The sequence below is a fragment of the Eptesicus fuscus genome, chromosome 2 (assembly GCF_027574615.1).
Source record: "Eptesicus fuscus isolate TK198812 chromosome 2, DD_ASM_mEF_20220401, whole genome shotgun sequence".
Classification (NCBI taxonomy): domain Eukaryota; kingdom Metazoa; phylum Chordata; class Mammalia; order Chiroptera; family Vespertilionidae; genus Eptesicus; species Eptesicus fuscus.
In genome coordinates, this window is record NC_072474.1 from 50,487,680 (window position 1) to 50,509,215 (window position 21,536).

Below are 21,536 nucleotides of genomic sequence, written 5' to 3' on the forward strand. Positions count from 1 at the left end.
ATGAAGGGAAGGAGAGAGTGAAAAAAAAATACACATACAATGATTTGCTGTTCTACTTATTTATGCATTCATTGGTTGCTTCTTACATGTGCCCTGACCAGAGATCAACCCCACAACCTTGGCATATCTGGATGATGCCCTAACCAACTGAGCTATCTGGCCAGGGCTAGGTTATTAATTTTTGTTCACTTTTTTAATTTAAAAAATATTTGTTGAGCTAATATTATATACCAGGTTGTGTGCAAGATGTGGGGCAACACAGAGGCAGCAATGCACAGCCTGCGCCCTGAAGAATGAGAGAGAGAGAGAGAGAGAGAGAGAGAGAGAGAGAGAGAGAGAGAGAGAGAAGTAGATGTGGATGGAAGGGCATTCTAATGGGCAAGAGGCCTGGAGAGGGAATGTGGCCATGTTTGGGGGGTCAGGGAATACAACTCTGTTTTGGCTGAAGTCTGGGGACTGCAGCAAGGGGAATATGAGAACAGGTCCGACATATTAAAGAGCTGGGACTGTGATATCACAGACTTACCAACAGGTTATCAAATACAGGCACCCCTCTGCACCACCTGGCTGTTGCCATGGTGAAGCAAGCTAAAAGGCCAGTGGAGGCTGCCGCAGCAATTCCAGGGCAGTCAGTGTGCCATCTGCTGAGACTTGGTTTCTCTCAAGCTTTACTTGGAATTTAAGAGGAGTGCAGATTCTGAAATGCCTGGGCCAACCATTTGGAGCCTGCTTTAGAGACGGAGGACTGTTTGGTCGTCTAGACTTGTTGTTCAGTGAATAGGAACAACACGGAAAGTGTGTGCTCTGACTAGGAAATCACACATCTCCAGACGCTCACCACATGCATGGCACAGGGAGTGAAACCTCTGCTGACTTATTGATGACAGACAGTATAAAACACATGTTTTTAACAATGAGAAAACAAAATTCAAAAAGCCATCTCCCTCGCCTCCCTCTCTTTAGGCTAATGTGGAATTGTCACCATTTGACTAATGGACTGTGGGGATTGTGAGTGAACGTCCCCAAAAGGTGTCTCGCTAGCACAAAGCCCAGCAAATCAGGAAGAATTTTTTTACTTCCCCTTTTTCTTTTTTAAATATATTTTTATTGATTTCAGAGAGGAAGAGAGAGGGAGAGAGAGATAGAAACAGCAGTGATGAGAGAGAATCACTAATTGGCTGCTTCCTGCATGCCCCCTATTGGGGACCGAGTTGGCAACCTGGGCATGTGCCCTTGACTGTAATCGAATCCTGGACCCTTCACTCCACAGGCTGATGCTCTATCCAGTGAGCCAAACCAGCTAGGGCTACTTCCCCTTTCTCTTAAAGAGATTTGGCTAGAAATGCCTGCTATAGGAAGGAAGCCTGACTTAATCACCTTAAGAATTTATACCCTAGCATTAGTCAGAAAGACTCTAAGCATGTTAGGCTAGATAACCCCATGCCTCTCCTTGTGTCCCATTGTTTCTAAGTTGTCTAGCAAGGGTTTTCCTGCCATGAGTGTTCTGTGTTCTTCAACTATCTGTAAGTCTGTCTTCAACTACCTGTAAGTCACCCATTCTCACTTTTGAAATCTAATATTCCACCCCCAACCCCAACCCATCTCCCTGCTTTTTCCTTTGTCCAAAAATGTCATATATACCCAATGTTGCCTCAATGTCTTTGGAATTTTCATGCTTATGTGCATTCCCTGTGCACACATATTAACATTTGATGTTCTCCTGTTAATCTGCTGGATGTAGTTTGAATTATTCAACCGGCCAGGAGAACTAAAGGGCTAAGAGGACAGAAGGCAATGAGATTCAGAGATGTTAAGTGACTTTCCCAGGGTCACACAGATTCCATGAGAGAGAGAGAGAGAGAGAGAGAGAGAGAGAGAGAGAGAGAGAGAGAGAAGGTCTTCCTTGGAAGCATGAAACTGCTCCCCAAACCATATCTTTAATATGACTCTGTTCTAAAAAACAAGGATCAATATGGGATTTTTATAGCCTAGTTAACCAATAAATTTCATAAATAATGACAACTACAAATATTTTAGTATTTTTAAAGATTTATCTGCACTTGTCAGGGAATAATAATCTAAACAGAGATACCGTATAGATTTCATTCATTCGCAAACGCCCGTTACACGGAAAGTACAGGGATAGGATTATTCAGTGAAGAATAAACAGTGTATACTTTCTCTTCTACTTGTATGCATGCTAACATAATCCTAAAATTAGTGCTGTACTTCATCAAGGTAATAAAACCTGTCCAATTTGACATTGAGCTGTCCATTATTCAGTATAAGCAGGTTTTATTTTTTTTTTATTAAGACAATTTTTAAAAAGCAGTTTCAGTTTCACAGCAACATTAAGGGGAAGTTACAGAGATTTCCCATATACTCGGATAAGAAAAAAATCTGAGGTGTTCTAAATTAAATTACAATGGGTGGAAAGTGAGAAAAGAGACAAATGCTTCAGTGGAAATCACAATGCCCAGTTGTGGATATTGGACTCCAGTGCAGTTCGCTGTCTTCAAAGTTTTGTTTTTAAGCCTATGTTTGTGTGCATGCCATACAGACCTCAGCACCTGATGACATCACCAAAGATGTTCAAACTGCAGACCAAGGGAATCTATCAGATTGTCACCACGTGATTTCATTCCAGCAAAAGCCTTGCATCTGGAAGTCTTCTGAACTGGTTTATGATCTGCTGTGTTCATGAACATTTGTGTTTTGTGTTCTTCCTTCTGTTTTCATAGGGTGTGTGCCCAGACAAAGAGTTCCTTTTCTCCTGTTCTTCTTGCTCTTACCCCCTCTCGCTCTATGACCTGCACTCGCCCGTGTGTTCACCTGTTCTCTCTCCATAACCATGCAATGGACTGCAGCTGGAAACACAGCTCAACCAGTCAGATGCTGCCCTGCACTGGAAATGCTGGGCAGTGGCCTTAATTCTGACCCTGCTGAAGACAAGACTGGACTTCTTCCATGGTGGGACGGACAGAGATGGGACCTTGGAGGGGAACCCCCTTAATTTTACATCATCAATAAAGCTTTCCACGAAACCCCATTCTCCCCAGGGGCCTCACGGCACCCCAAGAATTCCACTCCCACCAATAACAGTATCATACAGAGTATTTTCACTGCCCTAATAATCCTCTGTGCTCTGCTATTCATCCCTCCCCACCCTGAACTCTTGGCAACCAAAGGTCTTTTTTACGGTTTTCATAGTTTTGCCTTTTCCAGAATCTCATATAGTTGGAATGATACAGCATGTAGCTGTGACATTGTGATTTATGATAAGAAATATATATTTGATCTTCCTCCAGTGTCTGTCACAGAGCTCCTTTGGAGTATCCTAAGTGGTAAGAGCAACAAAGGTGTCTATTGGTAGCTTAACGAGGTGACTTTTGAAAGCACCTTGGAATGGGGGCTAGTTGCCATGAGAAGCCACTGGGTGTTTAGAGCATTGGAACTTTCCGTCCCACCCCGTGACCCCTGGAAAGGGGAGAGGGGATAGAGGTTGAGTTCAATCATCAATAGCCAACGATTTAATCCATCATGCCCCAAGTAATGAAACTTTCATGAAACCCCAGAAGGATGGGTTTTGGAGAACTTTCAGGTTGGTGGGCCAACCTGTGGAGGTCCTGAGAGTGTAGTCTGCTCCGAGGGCATGCTCTGAGCCCCTTCCCCCACACCTTGCTCAATGCATCTCTTCCATCTGGCTGTTCCTGAGTTATAGATATCCTTTAAAAACAAACCAGTGATCGAATAAGTAAAATGTTGCTATGAATTCTGTGAGCCACTCTAGAAAATTAATCAATCCTAGGAAGGGGGGTCGTTGCAACCTCCAATCTAAAGCCAGCTGCTTAGAAGCACAGGTGACAACCTGGACTTGTGAATGGCATCTGAAGTGGAGGGAGGGGGAACATCTCATGGGATTGAGCCCTTAACCTGTGGAGGCTGATGCTACCTTCAGGTAGATTGCGTCAGAACCAAGTTGAATTGTAGGACACGCAGCTGGTGTCCAGAAAATTGCTTGTTGGTGTGTGGAACATGTTTCTGCTCCCACATTGGAATTGGTACCAGACACTGGAGTAGCCTTTTCAGATTGCCTTCTTTTGCTTAGTAATAGACATGTAAGGTTTCTCCATGTCTTTTCGTGACGTCACGGTACATTTCTTGTTAGTGCTGTATAATGTTATATTGTCAGGATGTACCACAGCTTGTTTATCCATTCACCTACTGAAGGTCATCTTGATTGCTTGCAAGTTTTGGCAATTATGGATGAAGCTGCTATAAACATCTGTGTGCGGGTTTTTGTGTGGACATAAGTTTTCATCTCCTTTGGGTAAGTACCAAGGAGCATGATTGCTAGATCGTGTGGTAAGAGTATGTTTAGTTTTTGAAGAAACTGCCAGTGTCCTCCAGAGTGGCTGTGCCACTTTGTGTTCCCAACAGCAATGACAGTGCCTGTTGTTTTGCATCCTCGCCAGCATTTGGTACGGTCAGTGGTCCCGATTTTGGCCATTCTAATAAGTATGCAAACAAGTTTTAATATAAGGAAGACCAAATTTACATATATAGTCTGTGATGGTTTAGTGGCAAAAAGATAAACTTAGAAATCTGACTGGGAAGGATCCCAGCTTTATTACTTCCTAGCCATGTGACCTGGGCAAATTATTTAACCTCTCCATTTCCTCTTTCATAAATAAGTCATGGTAATGAAAGTCTAGCAGTATTTTGTTACGATTCTCTTCTCCTCCCCTTGTAAATCATGTGACATATATGGTTCAGGTCATTCCTCTTTATTATGACAATACTTCTTTATTATCTCTCTATTGTGGTGAATTATTAACATGACTAGACTTAACTTTCTGATTTTCCAGGATATATTTTTTATTATTTCACAGAATAATGGTGAAATCCACCTAAACCTACTTGTTTTTATTTTACTAGTGGCTACACAGCACATAGGCTATAACTTAAAACAATGCTTGTTTCATGTAGTATTCTTTTATTTTTTAATTTAGCCTTTTAAAATTTATTTTTATTTTTTAATTATGGTTTACATTCAGTATTATTTTGTATTAGTTTCAGGTGTACAGCATAATGGTTAGACAATCATGTACTTTACAAAACGGCCACCCTGATATTTCAAGTACCCCCCTCTCCCCATACCTAGGTATTACAGTATTATTGACTATATTCCCTATGCTGTAGTTGACATCCCTGTGAATATTCTGTGTAACTACCAATTTGTACTTCTTAATCCCTTCACATTTTTTACCCAACCCTCCCAACCCCCCACCCCTCTGGTAACTATCAGTCTGTTCTCTGTATCAATGAGTCTGTTTCTATTTATTTGTTTGTTTATTTTGTTCTTTAGATTCCACATCTAAGTGAAATCATATGGTATTTGTTTTTCTCTGGCTTATTTCACTTAGCATAATACCCTCTAAGTCCATCCATGTCATGTAGTATTCTTTTAAATGAATTAATGATCAAATCCTTCAATTTGAAAAAAAACCCCTTCTAGATTATTTTAAAAAAAACCATCAACTAAACACATATTGTCCTGGCAGTTTATAGATTCCTGCTTAGATCACCTATCCTGAAACATGTTAGATCTCAGATTTTTAAGCTTCTGTTTCAAAGTGAGATATTTTTCAAAGGGAGATTATTCAGCTGTTTCACACAAGGAACGTATTATATAAATAAGTTGTGCCCTAATGCAGAATGCTTTCCACACAAGAACCACAAGAAACCCACCAGAAAAGACCACAGAACTTCCATAATTTTAACAAAGCCTTGGAACCAGCAATATTGGTTGTATAGAATAAGGGGGCAAAGAAGGAAATAAAACAGATAATTGGTTAAAACCTCAGCCAAAGGAATTAGGAAACTGGAAACTTGATGGTACAACAAGATTTGCCTGTGTTTATTTCTCCAATAAAAGTAAAGGAAACTATGAACAGTGGGAAAATTCCTTCCACTTCCCCAAAGGGAAGTAGAAGGGCCTAGGAAGGCTGTCCCCCAGCTTTACAAATAAGAAACTGAAATGCTTAAGACAGTTTTACTGCCTTCAAAATGCTAGCTCTTTCCAAATGTAGCTAATGATGGGCACACTGAACTAGGACAACTTGATTTTAATTCCAGAACAAACACAGCAAATGCTTGGTTTTTCTTACCCTGCTTTTCTGTTACTGCCATCAATGATGTAAATAGTACGTTTTCTTCGTGGGGAAGCATAACAGAAATGACTGTTTGTTTTTTTAACTCTTCTGTTTGGGTTGATACACTTGGCCAGGGAGAAATCTGTAAGCAATTCAACTTGCAAGTTGAAGCTGCAAGTTCCTTGAGGATAAGAACCATGGTGGTGATGTTTTCACATTCTTCAGAGTCCACAGACGTGTCCAGAGAACCTGACATCCAAAGGACAATTAGGAGGGCTCCCTAGAGCTTGGGCAGTCCTCATCTAACGATCACAGTGAGCGGTTTCCCCCAAGTGAAGGAGGCAAATTAAGATGTGGAGTCGGAGGAAAGCCCCTCCTGCGCATATAGACCTCACACGCAAACTGCAGAGAGAAGGTGGGAAATGATCCTTCAAGGAAATCCCTCCTGGATGTTGGCATCCTGAGTATGGCACTATCCTATGTGCATTAAGCATTTAGACGGACTTCCCTTGACTTTTCTGCCTGGTCCAATATGTGGCTGGCTATGGATACTGGGATCAACCATGGGAGCAGACTGATACATCCTCTCCTCCTCACCCCTCAAAAGTTCTATCTTTTGCACTCTTTTTTCTTCTCCTCCCCCTTCTCTTTTTCTTCTTTTTCTTTCTCTTTTCACTCCTCCTCCTGCTCTCTCACCAAATTCAGCATTACCAGTCACTGTTTTTTACTTAAGATGCATCTTCATAATTATGACTGTCATAATTCATTTGTACTTCATGGTGGTCTTAACATATTAATAGATCAATGTCAGCCAAAAGGACTGTGAGAAATTAGTCACTTAATGTGGTTCAATAACCACCTCTGGTAGAAAAAGAATACATTATGCTGTAATCCTACTAGCTACCCCTTTCTAAGCATCTATTATGTGCCAGAGAGGCACCATGTTAAGGATTCTATAGATATTATTTTATCCAGTTCTTACAACAACCTGATGAAGTAGGTACAATGGTTATCATGTCACAAATGGGAAAACTAGGTGAAGTCACTACCTCAATATTATGCGGCTAGTAAGTGCTCAAGTCAACTTTAAACCCATGAACTTTGATTCTTGAACCTGGACTCTTAATTACTACGCTAGGCTATGCTACTTCTTTGAGGAGAAAAAGAAGCACTATTCTTGTCTTATTTCCCTCAAGTTTCAGAATGTTGTGTTCAAAGTCTTATCAATTTTTTTTTACAAGTATTATCTTCTGAACTTCTAGGAGTCTGAAAAGTTGTCTGTAGGTTCTTTAATTATGAACAGTCCTAGTCTGAGGATCCAAGACGGAATCTTTCCAACAATTTTCTTTGACCTAGCTATCTTATTTTATTTAATGAAGCATCTATAATTTAATATTCTGCTTCAGCTTCTAAATGCTCCATACACTGTGGTGATCATTAGGACAGAAGCAGGAAGAAAACTCATGAGCTTGACTTTTTTTTCTTTTTCGTCATATGTGATGAATCAGACTTGCACAAAAGCTCCTGATGGATGCTAATTCTGTGGAAACTGTTCATGCTGCCCTCTTTTTAAAACAAAACTCCCTTTAGATGTTTGTTCTGTTTGCGGCAGATTTCCAAGTTTAGACAAAGGCTTTCATTTCTTACTGATGTGTGGGTAGAAGCTTTATTGGGTCATAGATACCACGATGGTCCCATATCTATCGCTGTGAGACCTTAAACAAGGCACTTAATTCCTCGAGTCTGAGTGCTAAATGAAGTGTGGTATAATGAAGTCGCCTTTAGATGTATTCTTGCCTTCTGCCTCTACGATGTCTCCTGGGATCTTCTGAATGCCTCAATGGGTTCTTTTGCCCTCTGACTTCAGATGGGTTCAACCACTGGGAGGAACTAGCAGAAGATCAGAGAAAGGCATATTTATTTGACCAGTTTTTTTTTTTTTCTTGTTAGCTGTGCATGGCAACAGCCACATTCCTTTACCAAAAGTCATTGCCTCAAAAAGAAAAGAAAAAAAAAAGTCATTGCCTCTCTTACAAGCTCAGCTCTTCAAGTTCCAGTGACCACTCCACCCCCCTTATCCAGAAAGTGCTAGAGCACTCCCTCAACCTGATTGACATAGAAGATACAGCTTTAAATAAACTCTAATCTTTCTTCTGCTTCTAAAATAAATATTATACCTTTTTGATATATCCTAGAAAGATGAACTCTTCTGGGAAAGGAGATGGTTGTAATGCTTATTTAATAGAATGTGCTCTGATAGGAGCCAGCATGTACCGGTATAAATAAGATGCTGGACTGGGAGCCAGGAGGTCAGCAGTGCTATTAACAAGTATATGTCTTTTCTTCTTTTCTCCTTCCTTCCTTCCTTCCTTCCTTCCTTCCTTCCTTCCTTCCTTCCTTCCTTCCTTTCTTCCTCTCTCTTTCTCTCTCTTTCTCTCTCTCTCTCTCTCTCTCTCTCTCTCTCTCTCTCTCTTCTCTCTCTTTCTCTCTCTCTCTCTTTCTCTCTTTCTTCCTCTCTTTCTTTTGATCAATGCTCACCGGCTCCTGGAAGCATGGTAGTTAAGAACTTATACTCTGGAGTCAGACATACTTGAATTCAAATCCAAGTTCTACCATCTGACAGCAGTGTGACTTTAAGCAGGTTGATTAAGCCCTCAGAGCCTCATTTTCTTCATCAGGAAAATTAGAATATTAGTGCTTCCCTCATAAAAGTGTTTAAGGATAAAATGAGAAAATGTGTGAATCCCTTAATACAGTGCTCAGCACACTAATAAACAATAGCTATTATAATTATTACAATATTTCATTCACTCACTCAACAAGCTTTTCGTGAGGGCCTATTTTGTCCCTGGCTCTTTGCAAGGTGAGAAGGGTGAAAAGATGAAACCATTTTCCTGGTTTTCAAGGAGAAACAACACAGAATGCTAAGTGAAATGGGAGAAGTGTGAATAGGACATTGTAAATGCACAGAGAAGGTGCACCCAACCAAGACTGAACATAGGAAGTTAGATAAGGTCCCCAAAGCAAGTGATAACTGAACCAAGTTTTAATGGGTGAGTTGAGGGGGGTGAAAGGCATCTGGGCAGAGAGTTCAATCACATGAACAAAAGCACGGAGACAAGAAGCCGCACAGCATGCAGGAGGGAAACAGTGTGCAGTTGAGAGGACGCTAGGATAGCCAGTGTTGGGAAGGGGCTGAGGAGAGCTAGGCAGGCTTGTATAACAGGCTAAGGGCCTTTACTGTAGGCCAGAGTGAGCCATTAGAAGATTTTTGGCAGTGGAATGCCCTGTCCAGATTTGGGTTTTGGATAGTTCTTTCTGCTGCATATTCAGAAAATGGATGCTATTGAGAAAGGAATGGAAGAAAGGCAAACACGTGGGAAGAAGACGATTTCAGTAAAGTAGTCAAGAAAGAGACAGTGTGAATCTGAATTAGAATATTGGACATAAGGTTGAAGAAGATGAGGAAGATTTTAAAAATATGTTTGGGAGACTAAGTTGGCAGGACAGGATAAGTTATCCGATGTGGAAGTGGAAAGGGAGGGAGAGGAGGCCAGGACTGTTGGAAGCTATTAACTTGGGTGCCTGAGCAGTGGCAGACACCGAAGCCAGGAGAGCTTGCCGTGGATACTATGGGAACAGTCTTCAAGGCAGAAGCCATCATTCCCCAGCCTCCAGGAGTAATCGCAGCTGAGGGCCCACAGCTGTCTCCTCTGGCCCAAGGGAGCTACTTTGCTCAAGGCTATGCCCCCTTGCAGGGACAGCCCACAATCAATGAGTGGTTAATGTAGAAGCACAAAAACTAGGCTCCCTTTTCTCAATCCAGGAAAACTCTGAAGGGCCATTCCAGTCCCAGCGCTCCCTGAAACTCAGTGGAGGCCTCAGTTTTTTCTGCATCACACTTCAACTTTTCCCTGCAAATCTCCTGTACATAGATGTCTGTTTCTCTAAGGACCAGACCTTAGAGAGAGGGGATTACATTAGATTTTGGATGAGTTGAGTTTGATGTGTCTGTAACACATCCAGGTAGCTCTATCTAGCAGGCTTTTGGACAGCTAAGCCTAAAGCTTCAGAGAGAGCTGTGACCTGGAGATAAAAATTTGGGAATTATATCAGCACTGGGGTGGTAGTGATCTGCAATCCCTTACTTGCAATTTTCAAATTAAAGCCAAAACAAAATAAAACATCTAAAAACCAAAGTCCTTTAAAAATGTATTTGGTGGCAAAACCTGACCTCATCTGACACCAAAAGTTGAACTGAATGTACTGTTTATAGCACCTTTAAAAATTCTACTTAGTGTGAATATTTCTGTGTTTTGCTACAGATATATTCAGATTGATTAGAAAGTGCTATCCCAGACTCTACTGGGACCAGTATGTAATTTTCAGTATATGTGCTTTATTACCTTTCCAAAATCTGAAAAATTCTGGATTCTGAAGCCATCTGGCCCTAGGGTTTTTAGACAAGAGATTGTAGCCTTATAATTGGGAACATGAAAAAGGGTAAGATCACGTCAGGAGAAACTATAGACAAAAAGCAAGTACTGGACAGGGAAGGGTGTTGGACTAGCCAAAGGAAGGGTGGCCAGCAAAAGAAAGAAGAATGTTCTTAGGGTGTGTTGATCAGGAGAGAGCAGAGTCAGAGTCATGGAGGCCAAGAGAACAGAGCTTTCAGAAAGAGGAGGGAAGCTCCCAGTGACTCATCAGCAGCAGGGGGCTAAGAACCAGGAACTAGGACTTATCCTCCAGAGGGGGCCATTGGCTGTCGGTGGATGCCCATGGCAAGTGCAGTTTCAGAAGACTGGCAGAGGCAGAAGCTCAAATGCAGCGCATCCTGGGATGAATGGGAAGTGAGGAGAGAAATTATACAATTGCTAGGGGCTTAAGGGCCTGTGATTTTAGCCTGAAGAAAGCCTTGGACATGTTAATAGGGAGGAGGGGAAGAACAAAGAGTGAGTGAGAGGGTGAAAAGAAAGGGTAGAGAGAGGAGAAATAAGGTATGATCTAGGAGGAGGCAGGAAGAACTCAGGTGGGGTTGGGGCAGGGATTCATGTAGAGGGAGTGAGGATGAGGGATGATCTAGAACTGAAGGAGGGACTCCTTCTGAGGTTAGAAGGAAAGGTATGAGAAAGGGATTAGATGTAGAAAAATGGGTAGGTAGGAAAGGACAATGTTGAGGTTGATTTCTTCTGTTTTGTCACTGAAACAGATTAGTTTATCTGCCTAGAGTAAAAGGGGTGCAGCTGGAAAGGGATCATGGGGGAAGTGAAAGTTTGGTGTAAAGCAAGGGAACAAACCAAGGAAAATTAGAAACACGAATAATTGGTGGTCTAAAGTTAGAGAAAATGTAGTGGCTTTAATTGACCTGGTGACATGTCATGCCTCAGTTCTATGCACAGAGATGTTAAACAACAAAATACCTGTGTAGCCATTAAAAGTTGTCACAAGAAATATTCACTGGCAAGGAAAAATGCCTCAGATATGCTGTAGGAGATACTGTCGGCAGCATCCTAGAGCCCCTTGGCATGCATCTCTGCAGATCTCTGTCCCTGAAAGGCTGTTTGCTGTGACCACATAGAGCTCTCTGCCTGAGGCTCTCCGACCAGGCAGTGTGCTAGAAGTCAGTGCTAGGGGAATGCCCATCAAATCTCAGGGGAATTAGTCCTCCCTCCTCAAACTTTCTGGCCCTAACCACTACGGATGGAAAGTTTACGGTCAAATACTTGAGCTTCCTCAGCCCTCCTTGGGGACAATTGTGAGATGTTTTCTACACTGTTTCTAAAAGTTCTCCAGCAGAACTCAGCTCCAGTTGCAACATGGTGCCAATGGATTAATTATACAGCATTTGTTGGTTTCCTTCCTGTAATGATTTTTTAAAGGCCCCAAAGTCTTTGGCATTCCTCCCATTAAGTGGTAGGATTAATATCCTCTCCCCTTGTGGGCTTGTGATGGCCTTGATGGACATAGTATGGCAGTATTGACACCATATGATTTCCAAAGGTAGACTAAAACAGGCCGTCAGCTTCCACCTGATTCTCTCAGACACTCAGTCTTGGGGAAACCAGTCACCAGGTAAGAAGCCTGACTACACCCAGGCTGCTGTGCTGGAAAGCCCACATGCAGATGCTCTGGTCCATCGACCCAACTGCGCTCCCTGCAGACCCTCAGCATTAACTGCCAGCATGGAAGTGGGCCATCTGGAACATGCAGCCCAGAGAGCCTTCAAATGCCTGAAGGCTCAGAGGACATTTCACATTTGAGCTCTTTCCAAATTCCTGATGCAAAATATAATGATGCTGTTTTTTACAACCAAGGAGTTACTTGTTCCACAGCAATAGTGACTGGAACATTCCTCTTTCCTGTATCTCTTCCCCGCTTTCCTTCTGGTGTTTCCTGGGGTCACCTTCAAAATAAGTTATGTGCCTTGAATCTATATTTCAGAATTTGTTGCTAGGAAACTCAAACCAAGAAAAACTATGTTATAAAATGATAATTATAATCACAACCATGAAAAAGCACCAGGGAAAATTAGGGAAATATATAAAAATGTTAACCAGGTTAATTTTTAGGTAGGAAGATTGAGATTGATTTTTATTTTTAATATTCCTTTTGTATATTTTCTAAAATTTATAAAATATGTATGTATTTTTTTAATCCTTACCCAAGGATATGCATTTATTGATCTTTAGAAAGAGAGGAAGGGAAAGAGAGAGAGAAAAACATCCATGTGAGAGAGAAACATCAATCGGTTACCTCCCATATGTGGCCAACTGGGGGCTAAACCTACAACCTTGGCACATAGGGCGAGGCTCCAACCAACTGAGCCACATTTTTTTCTTTTTTCTTTTTGTGTGTGAACAGTGACAATGAAGGGCCGAGGAACCATGGGGGAAGGGAGTCACATTTCCACAGGCCAGGGTTCTCAGAGTCTCTTTTATAAGGTTATTAATCCCATTCATGAGGGCTCTACCCTCATGACCAATCACTTCCAAAACGCCCCACTTCCTAATACCATTCATCACATTGGGGTTAGGATTTCAACATTTGAATTCGGGAGGGGCACAAACATCCAGCCTGTAACAAATATTAACAATAGTCACTTAATAAGGAAGTAGTTTTCCTACCCCTAGTTCATATGCAGGGTGGCCAAGACATAATACACTTCACTTTGGGGCCGTCCCACCCTGCATTCCTGTGACTGCACACCAGGTTGGGAGCCCAAGGCCATGGCTCTTCATCGGTGGCTCACGATAGGGTGTGAGGAGGCGAAGTGCCAAGGCTCCCCAAACAGTACAGCTGGTTGGAGGCTTCCCAAGACACCAAAATGCGCATAGGGTGATGACTGGCAACAACAGTCTGAACCAACATTTCACTCTCCCTCTCTGCACTTACACTTTTCGGCAATGTTTATCCATTTTCTCCCTGTGTTCTGATTGGCAAACACTGGTCACTTAAGAATATTGAGAATAAGGGGGAACTACAAACTGGAAGACGCTTGAGGCTGGGAGAAAGGCAAGGACAGCCCAGAGAAGGATGCAACCTCCTGGGCACTCTTCGGTCACCAGGGGGAGCCTCGGATGGGCTACGGTGAGCTCAGAGCTTCAGTGGGGTAGGTGGGCGGCGCTGTGCTTTCGCTGACATTCTCTCATTCACCCTTGCCACAGCCCTGTGATGTGAATATCGTTAAACTTATTGTAGAGATGGGGAAAATGAGGCTCAGAGAGGGTGACTGATTTGGCAGAGGACACACAGCATGGAATGGCAGAGCTGAGACTGTAAATCACATGCAGTTTCTATTTCAGTATACCTTCTGTCTCTTCAGTTTGGCCTACTCTACATTTGATTTCCCTGTACCTCCTTAACCCTCAGATTAACAGTGTGTGAGTTAGGGTAGCAAATGACCTGACAGTGTTAAAACTTAGGTGGTTTGTTTTTAGTATGAACCTCAAATTGTGCCATATAGTGACCAGTTGTCTCATTCACTAACATATAAGGCTAGCATGGTCAGTTTCTTTTTTAAAATATGTTTTTTATTGATTTTTAGAGAGAGAGAAAGGGAGGGCGGGGGGGAGGGGAGAGAGAGAAACATCGATTGGCTGCCTCCCATACACACCCTGAGTGCACTCGACCAGGGACCGAACCCACAACCTATGTGCCCTGACCAGGAATTGAACAGCGACCTTTCAGTGCATGGAACGATGCTTACCCAACGGAGCCACACCGGCCGGGGCATTACATAGGCACATATTTTGAACTTAGCTGCCACCAGTTTTTAAATGGGTAAGTTGAGAGCCACGGCTAACCAATTCAGATGTTAGCAGGGCTTCTGTACCCATTACTATCCTCACAGACAGACAGACACCCTAACACCCCAAACACAAAAGGATCTTGTAGGCAAAGAGATTGATCAACTCATATCCTATAGCACCTATTCTGTCACTAGATAGAGCAGTTCGTCTTTTCCTGGGCTCTCCATAATACTTTCAGAGATTGCTAATTTTTTTTAATTTTTATTTTTGGCAAGTAACGGAAATAGAATCTCAAAAATAGGTAGCATTAAAGGGTGAAGGTAGAATTTTCTCTCCCAGATTGATAATGCGGAGATAGGCAGTTCACATAAATAATGAGCCCAGCACGTTTGCAGAGTGAAATGAGGTCAGCCGTGTGTGGAAGATCCGTCAGTTGGTTCTCCAGCAGCTCCCCGGCCTTTGAAATGAGCCCCGGCCAGGACTGTGCATCTTTTAATCCGGCCTGAACGCCAGCCCGGGCCGCAGTGCATTCAGCAGCCACGTCAGTGGCCCGCGGGCGCTCAGGAAAAGCAGACCTGCTGACGTGAGTGTTCAGGACAAAAAGAGCCTTTCTGACATTTTTTTTCTTTTTTCTTTCTGTGTGTGAACGGTGACAATGGAGGGAAGAGACGGGCCGAGGAACCATGGGGGAGGGGAGCCACATCTCCACAGGCCTGGGCTGCTTGCAGATGGGAGGACTTCCGAGGTTCTCTGACACACACAGCCAGCCCAAGCCACAAAAGTACGACTTTTCAGAGTCACGTGTTGGCCCCTGTGTATCATGGTAGCCACCCCAGACTCGGACACTATGGAGAAGTTTCTCGGGAATGGGACTTGCCTGGAGTCCGTGTGGAGTGTGGGGAAGGCATGGCTTAGCTGCAGGGAGCCTTCCACGGAAATCCCGTGGCTCCCCGTACCAGCTGCGTGGCGATGTGTGTCACGGGAACACGCTGAGCCTCAGTGTCCTCACCTATAAAGTTCACTCCACAGATGCGTATCCGGCGCCCACTCTGTGCCTCTCTGAGCTGTACCAGGTGCTGGGATACAGGGCTGCCCTCAGAGAGGTTCCCACAGATCTCAAATCCTCTCAGGGAAGTTTCCTTGAAGAATTGTGAGGATCTGAGCTCATAGTGAGGGTTTCTGGAACCCTGTGGGAGGGCTCTTTTATTATATAAATAATAGAGTAATATGTAAATTAGGCATCACTCCGCGACAAAATGGCGGCCCCCATACCCACAAGATGGCGACGCCCAGTCCCCTCAGCCCTGCTGCTGGAGTGTCTGGCCTGTCCCACCAGCAAACAGAGCACTGAGAGCAGGGCATGGTTGCTTCCTTAGTGCTGCGGCAGCGGGAAGCCGCCAGGCCCTGTGCACACAGAGCCGGCGGAGGAGCAGGGCCTGTCGCCAGGGCGATCGGGAAGACGCCAGGCCCTGCGCACACGGAGCCAGCGGAGGAGCAGGACATGGAGTCTTCCCGATGTTCCCGAGGAGATCAGGAAGACTCCAGTGTCAGCAGAGCAGGGCATGGCGGCTTCCTGATCTCGTCAGCCAGGAAGCCGCCAGGCCCTGCAAAGCCAGGCATGGTGGCTTCCTTAGTGGGGCAGTGGCAGGGAAGTCCCCAGACATGGCAGACAGAGCCCAGACAGCAGGGCTTGGGGGCTTCCTTAGTGGGCAGTGGCGGTGGGAACACCCCCAGGCCCTGCAGACAGAGCCTGGACAACAGGGCATGGGGACTTCCTTAGTGTGTCCATGTCTGGGAAGCCCCCAGGCCCGGCAGACAGAGCACACTGCAGGGCGTTGGGGCTTCCTTCACATGGCACATGGCGGCAGCAGGCAGAGAGCGACAGCAGGGCATGGGGGCTTCATCTCCATGGCTGCAAGGAAACCTCCAGGCCCTGCAGAGAGCAGAGAACCATGGGAAGTAGGCCTAAGCCATCAGTAGGATATCCTCTGAGAGCTCCTGGATTTTAGAGGGTGCAGGTTGGGCTGAGGGACCCCCATGCACAAATTTCATGCACCGGGCCTCTAGTTTAGTATAAGTTGACACCTTATTTTTATTTTATTTTTTTAGTAAATTATGGATCTTATATTTATTTTGGAAATGAATTGTTATCCATTAAGATGATAAAAAATTCATTATTTAATCCAGGTGGTTTATTTTATTTATTTATTTATTTTTATTTTTAATTTTTTTCTTTATTGATTAAGGTATTACATATGTGTCCTTATCACCCCATTGACCCCCCACTCCCCCACTCATGCCCTCACCCCCCTGTTGTCTGTGTCTATTGGTTAAGCTTATATGCATGCATACAAGTCCTTTGGTTGATTGATACCTTATTTTCTTAAAAATATATTTTTATTGATTTCAGAGAGGAAGGGAAAGGGAGAGAGATATAGAAACATCAATGATGAGAGAGAATCAGTGCCCAACTCCTGCATGCCCCACACTGGGGGATTGAGCCTGCAACCCCGGCACGTGCCCTTGACCGGGAATTGAACCATGACCTCCTGGGTCATAGGTCGATGTTCAATCACTGAGCCACACCTGACAGGCACATAAATTGATACCTTCTTGAGCATCATTCCTGGATCCCACTCAGTGGCCAGTATCTGAGCAGACACAGGACACGTGTACCAGGTAAGGAGTGGTCATGTCTCCTGCTTCCCCAAGGAGGTCACAGCTGGCTCTGGAACCCTTCGATATGGGGCTTTGTCGTGAACATGGCAAACTCTGGCTCTCTGAGGTGGGCTCCTCACAGGTGCATCTCTTGATGCAGGGGGTCAAGTATAAAACCCAGGCAGTCCAGGGCCCAGGCACAGATTCTGTTTTTTCCTAAAGTTCCATTGTCTATCTGTTTCCTGGAAGTTAGAGTCCATCCATGAGTACACCTACTATGTGCCAGGTGCTGGGCTTGGGAGAGGGTAGGCCTGACCCTGTCCAGTTAGAGCCTGCTATCTAATGGTTTGTGTATGTGCATTGCTGGGGGAGGAGGGACGCAGTTTGATAAAAAGACATTAAAGGAGTAGGTTAGGCATATAGACCCGAACCAGACTGCATGGGTTCAAATGCCTCCATTTCCTCCTCTGTAAACTGGGGCTAACCCAGTTACAAGAATTAAATAAACACATATACATACAAACCACTTAGAATAGTGTGAGGCATGTGGCCAACGCTACGTAAGTGTTTACAACAGTGTTAGGTCTTTGCCAAAAGCACTGTGAGGGCAGCCTAAGGGGCTGCGGGTGGTCTGAGGGGTGGCGTTTAGGATGTGACCCGAGGACGAGTAGAACAGAGAGAGCAGCGGGTACTGTTCCAGGTGGCAGGACGGTCAGTGGTGGCACTGAGGGGGAACGATGGAGTCATTTTGGTTACTGCTGTTTTACAGAAACAGTGTTGTGGCCTGGCCTGGTAGCTCTGTTGGTTAGAGCTTTGCCCGGATACGCCAAGGTTGTGGATTAGATCCCCGGTCAGGGCACATACAAGAATCAAGCAATGAATGCATGAATAAGTGGAACAATGACTCTCTCTTCCTTCCTCTCTCTCCTCTCTCTCTAAAATCAATAAATAAAAATAAAATAACCCCCACCCGCACACACACAACAGATTAGCATTTAAAAAAAGAAAAGAAACAATGTTGTGAATTGAGTGCCTTCTCTGTGCCAGGCACCGTGCTGGACGCGGGAAACACCACGGAGTGTGGCATGCGGGGAGAGCACGGCTGAGCTCCAGGGAGCCTTGCATTGCAAGTCGTTGTTGAAATGGAGGGAGCTGGAGAAGCACGAATGCCAAATCATTTGGTTCAGATCACTGTGCTCATGTAAATGCTACAGTCGTGTTGGTGGAAAAATGACTTGTTTTCATTAAGGCAAGCCTTGCCCCTGATCTGACAGCTGCATATCTATCTCAAATGAGACACTTTGACACCCACCGCTCTGATCTCAATTGGACAGTTTTCCCCACACACTGGTGGAAGAGAAAGACAATTGAGCATTATTAGATAGGAGAGAATGTTCTCACACACAGGAAAACAGCTTTTTCCTTTGCAAAAAAACACGATAAAGAACAGAAAATGACTGACAGAATCAGAGCTTCCCAAATGTCAGCGGAGCTGTTTCAGCTACACTCTGGCCTCTGTGAGGGGAGATTAGGAGAGTTTTTAGACAAGTATTGAACGCACCTTAGCGTTAGCTGACGAAGGGAGAAATTTGCTGGTAAAATAAGCCTGCTCTTGGAGCATGTCAAGAAGCTAAAATGCAGTTTGGGCTTTTTGTATTTAAGAAAAGCAAACACTTTAGTAAAGCCTAATTTATATACACTCACTGAGAGGCTTAGTAAGCGGGAAACCTTCCTTGTTCTTTCACTCAACAAATGCTTATGGAACACACACATATGCCGGACACTGTCCATCTGTGGGAAAGGCGGCCAAGGTCACTGTGCCCCAGCGCCTTACAGATGAGAGGGAAAGACAAATATTAATCCAATAATGAAAATAAACTCTGGTGCGTGTATTGTTGGAGGAAGTAGAGGTGCTATGGGAGGTTCACCCCATGGTGACCTCACTCAAGCCTTTGACTTGGGGAAAGCGCCCAGAGGACAAGAAGATGAGTGTTTGCCAGTTCAAGGTGGAGGAGCTTTTGGACTGTTTATTGTTTAAGTGGTAATACAGAATCTCTTTTTTCACATTCTTCATATCCAGCACTGGATTTTCCTTGGACCATCCAAACCATTATCGTACATGCATAAGAATAGTCAACTCACAGCTGTGGTAGAACCACGGTGTAGAAAGCAAGCATTTCTTAGAATACTAAGAATAACGGACTCCTTTGCCCAGGAATGCAAACTCTGTGTTTTCATTTCACTTTATTGTCACATAGAAGAAACTATTTAAAACCGAATGGTGAGAGTAGATGACAGGTGAGGTTGGGTAGAAACCTGGTGAAACTGCTTGTGGGATGTAAGATGGTGCAGTACTTTGGAAAACAACCTGGCAGCTCCTCGCATGGTTACACATACAATTATCACATGGACCAGCCATTCCATTGTAGGTATGTATACAAGAGAAGTGAAAACATACATCCACACAAAGACTTACACATGAATGTTTGTTCATAATAGCCAAAAGTTAGAAACAACCCCATTGCCCATCAATTAACGAATGGATCAATAAATGTGGTATATCTATGCAGCGGAATATTAGTTGGCCATAAAAAGGAATGAAGTGCTAATACATGCTATAATATGGATAACCCTTCAAAACATTACGCTAAGTGAAAAAAAAAAAAGCCAGAGATGAAACACCTCATTGTACGATTCCATTTATATGAATTATGTAAAATAAGCTCATCTGCAGAGACCAAAAGTAGATTAGCGTTCACTTAGGACTGGGGGAAGAACAGGAAAATAGGCAGTCATAGCTAAAGGCCACGAAGTTTCCTTCTGAGGTGATGAACATATTCTAAAAGTGACTGTGGTGATGGTTACACGTATCTGTGAATATACTGAAAACCACTGAATTGTGTACTGTAGATGGGTGACTTCCATGGTATGTGAGCTTTATCTCAATAAAGTTGTTAAACAAGAAAAGTGAGCACACGACAGGCACCCGCCCTTCCTCGCTGGGTGTTGGACCAGCCAGCATACATGGATGATGTGGGGTTTGCTCATGATGCTGAGGCACATCCATGCTCTTCCCACTACAGGTCCCTTGGCCTTGGCCTTTTTTTCCTTTTATTCATTTTTTTTCTCCTTTAATAAACACCAAGAGTACTTCAGTGTCATTTTTTATTCTTTTTATATCTTTATCTCTGATAACGTATTAAAAGGGCAACATCTCTAATCTGGTTTGAAATCGTGATGCTTTACCTTCTAGACTCTAAGGCAAGACTTTCATTTTCAAAATTTTACCACTGCTATTAATCATTCCCATGTATTTACATTTCAGCCTTTTCCCCATGGCTTTAACTTTGGTACTTCCCCATGGGATTCAACTCCACGGAATGGAGTCATAGCTCCAGTCACGATTACATGACTTTCCTCGCCAGGGGCCCAGAGAAGAGATTGAAGTCAGACGTCACTGATCCGATGATCTCCTGGCAGCAATTATGTTAGATGTCAGAAAAGCTATTTGGTGAAAATTAATATAAGTGTTTATACACAGATATGATCTAAGAGTTTTAAGTAAAAAATAAATAAATTACAAAACCTCACAATTATTTGGCCAGGCTATCCTGCTCCCCCATTTAATACAATAAAATTAAAATTGTTACAGCTGGCTTGTTCAGCACACTTGGCAAGTAACAGCAAGTTAGAGAACCCAAGTGTCATAAATGTTTGGTTTTTTAATGTATTCCATTTGTGGCCGCAGATTTACCTTTCTGCTAATGTAACACGTAGCTTAGTATTAAATTGTTTGCATTCTACAAACACACAGGATCAGTGTGGTGGTGGGAAGTCAGCCAAGAGTAAACGAAGAGTTCATGGGAAAACCTACTTATTTTCAAAATTTTGCTGGAGCTAATTTGCAAAGAGAATAACCCACATGTGGATTATTGAAGGTTAGCTATGTAATCCCCAAGGAGCAAAACACTGGGTAATGATTCCTACGGAGAGGTTTGCCACCAGTTTCTGTGTTTCAGGGATTTTACATATATTATCTCAAATTCTTACAATAAACTCACAATGTAGGTATTGTTATCCACATTTTCTAGGTGAGGAAACTGAGGTCCAGAGAAGCTAACCCACCCAAGGCCATGGAGATGTTATCGATGGAGCCAAGACTTGATACACCTGGGCTTATCTAGCACATAACATTGTCTCACTTGTTGATTTATTCCATCATTATTGTAGCGTACAAAGAACAGCCTTGATTGTGGAAGAGTATCTGTGTGTAACAATTAACAAAACAACTCAAAGGAAAAATTACTTAGAGGTTAGTGTCTTCAGAGTAAATAGTCTTAATGGCAAAGCATACAAAGAAAGGGTTACTTAACAGACGCCAACATCTATATGAAAGCAATCATTTTCCAAAATCACAGATCTCTGGTCAATAGGTGACAGTCTGCCTAAGAGCTCAGTTGGGTGTCCGAGTTGC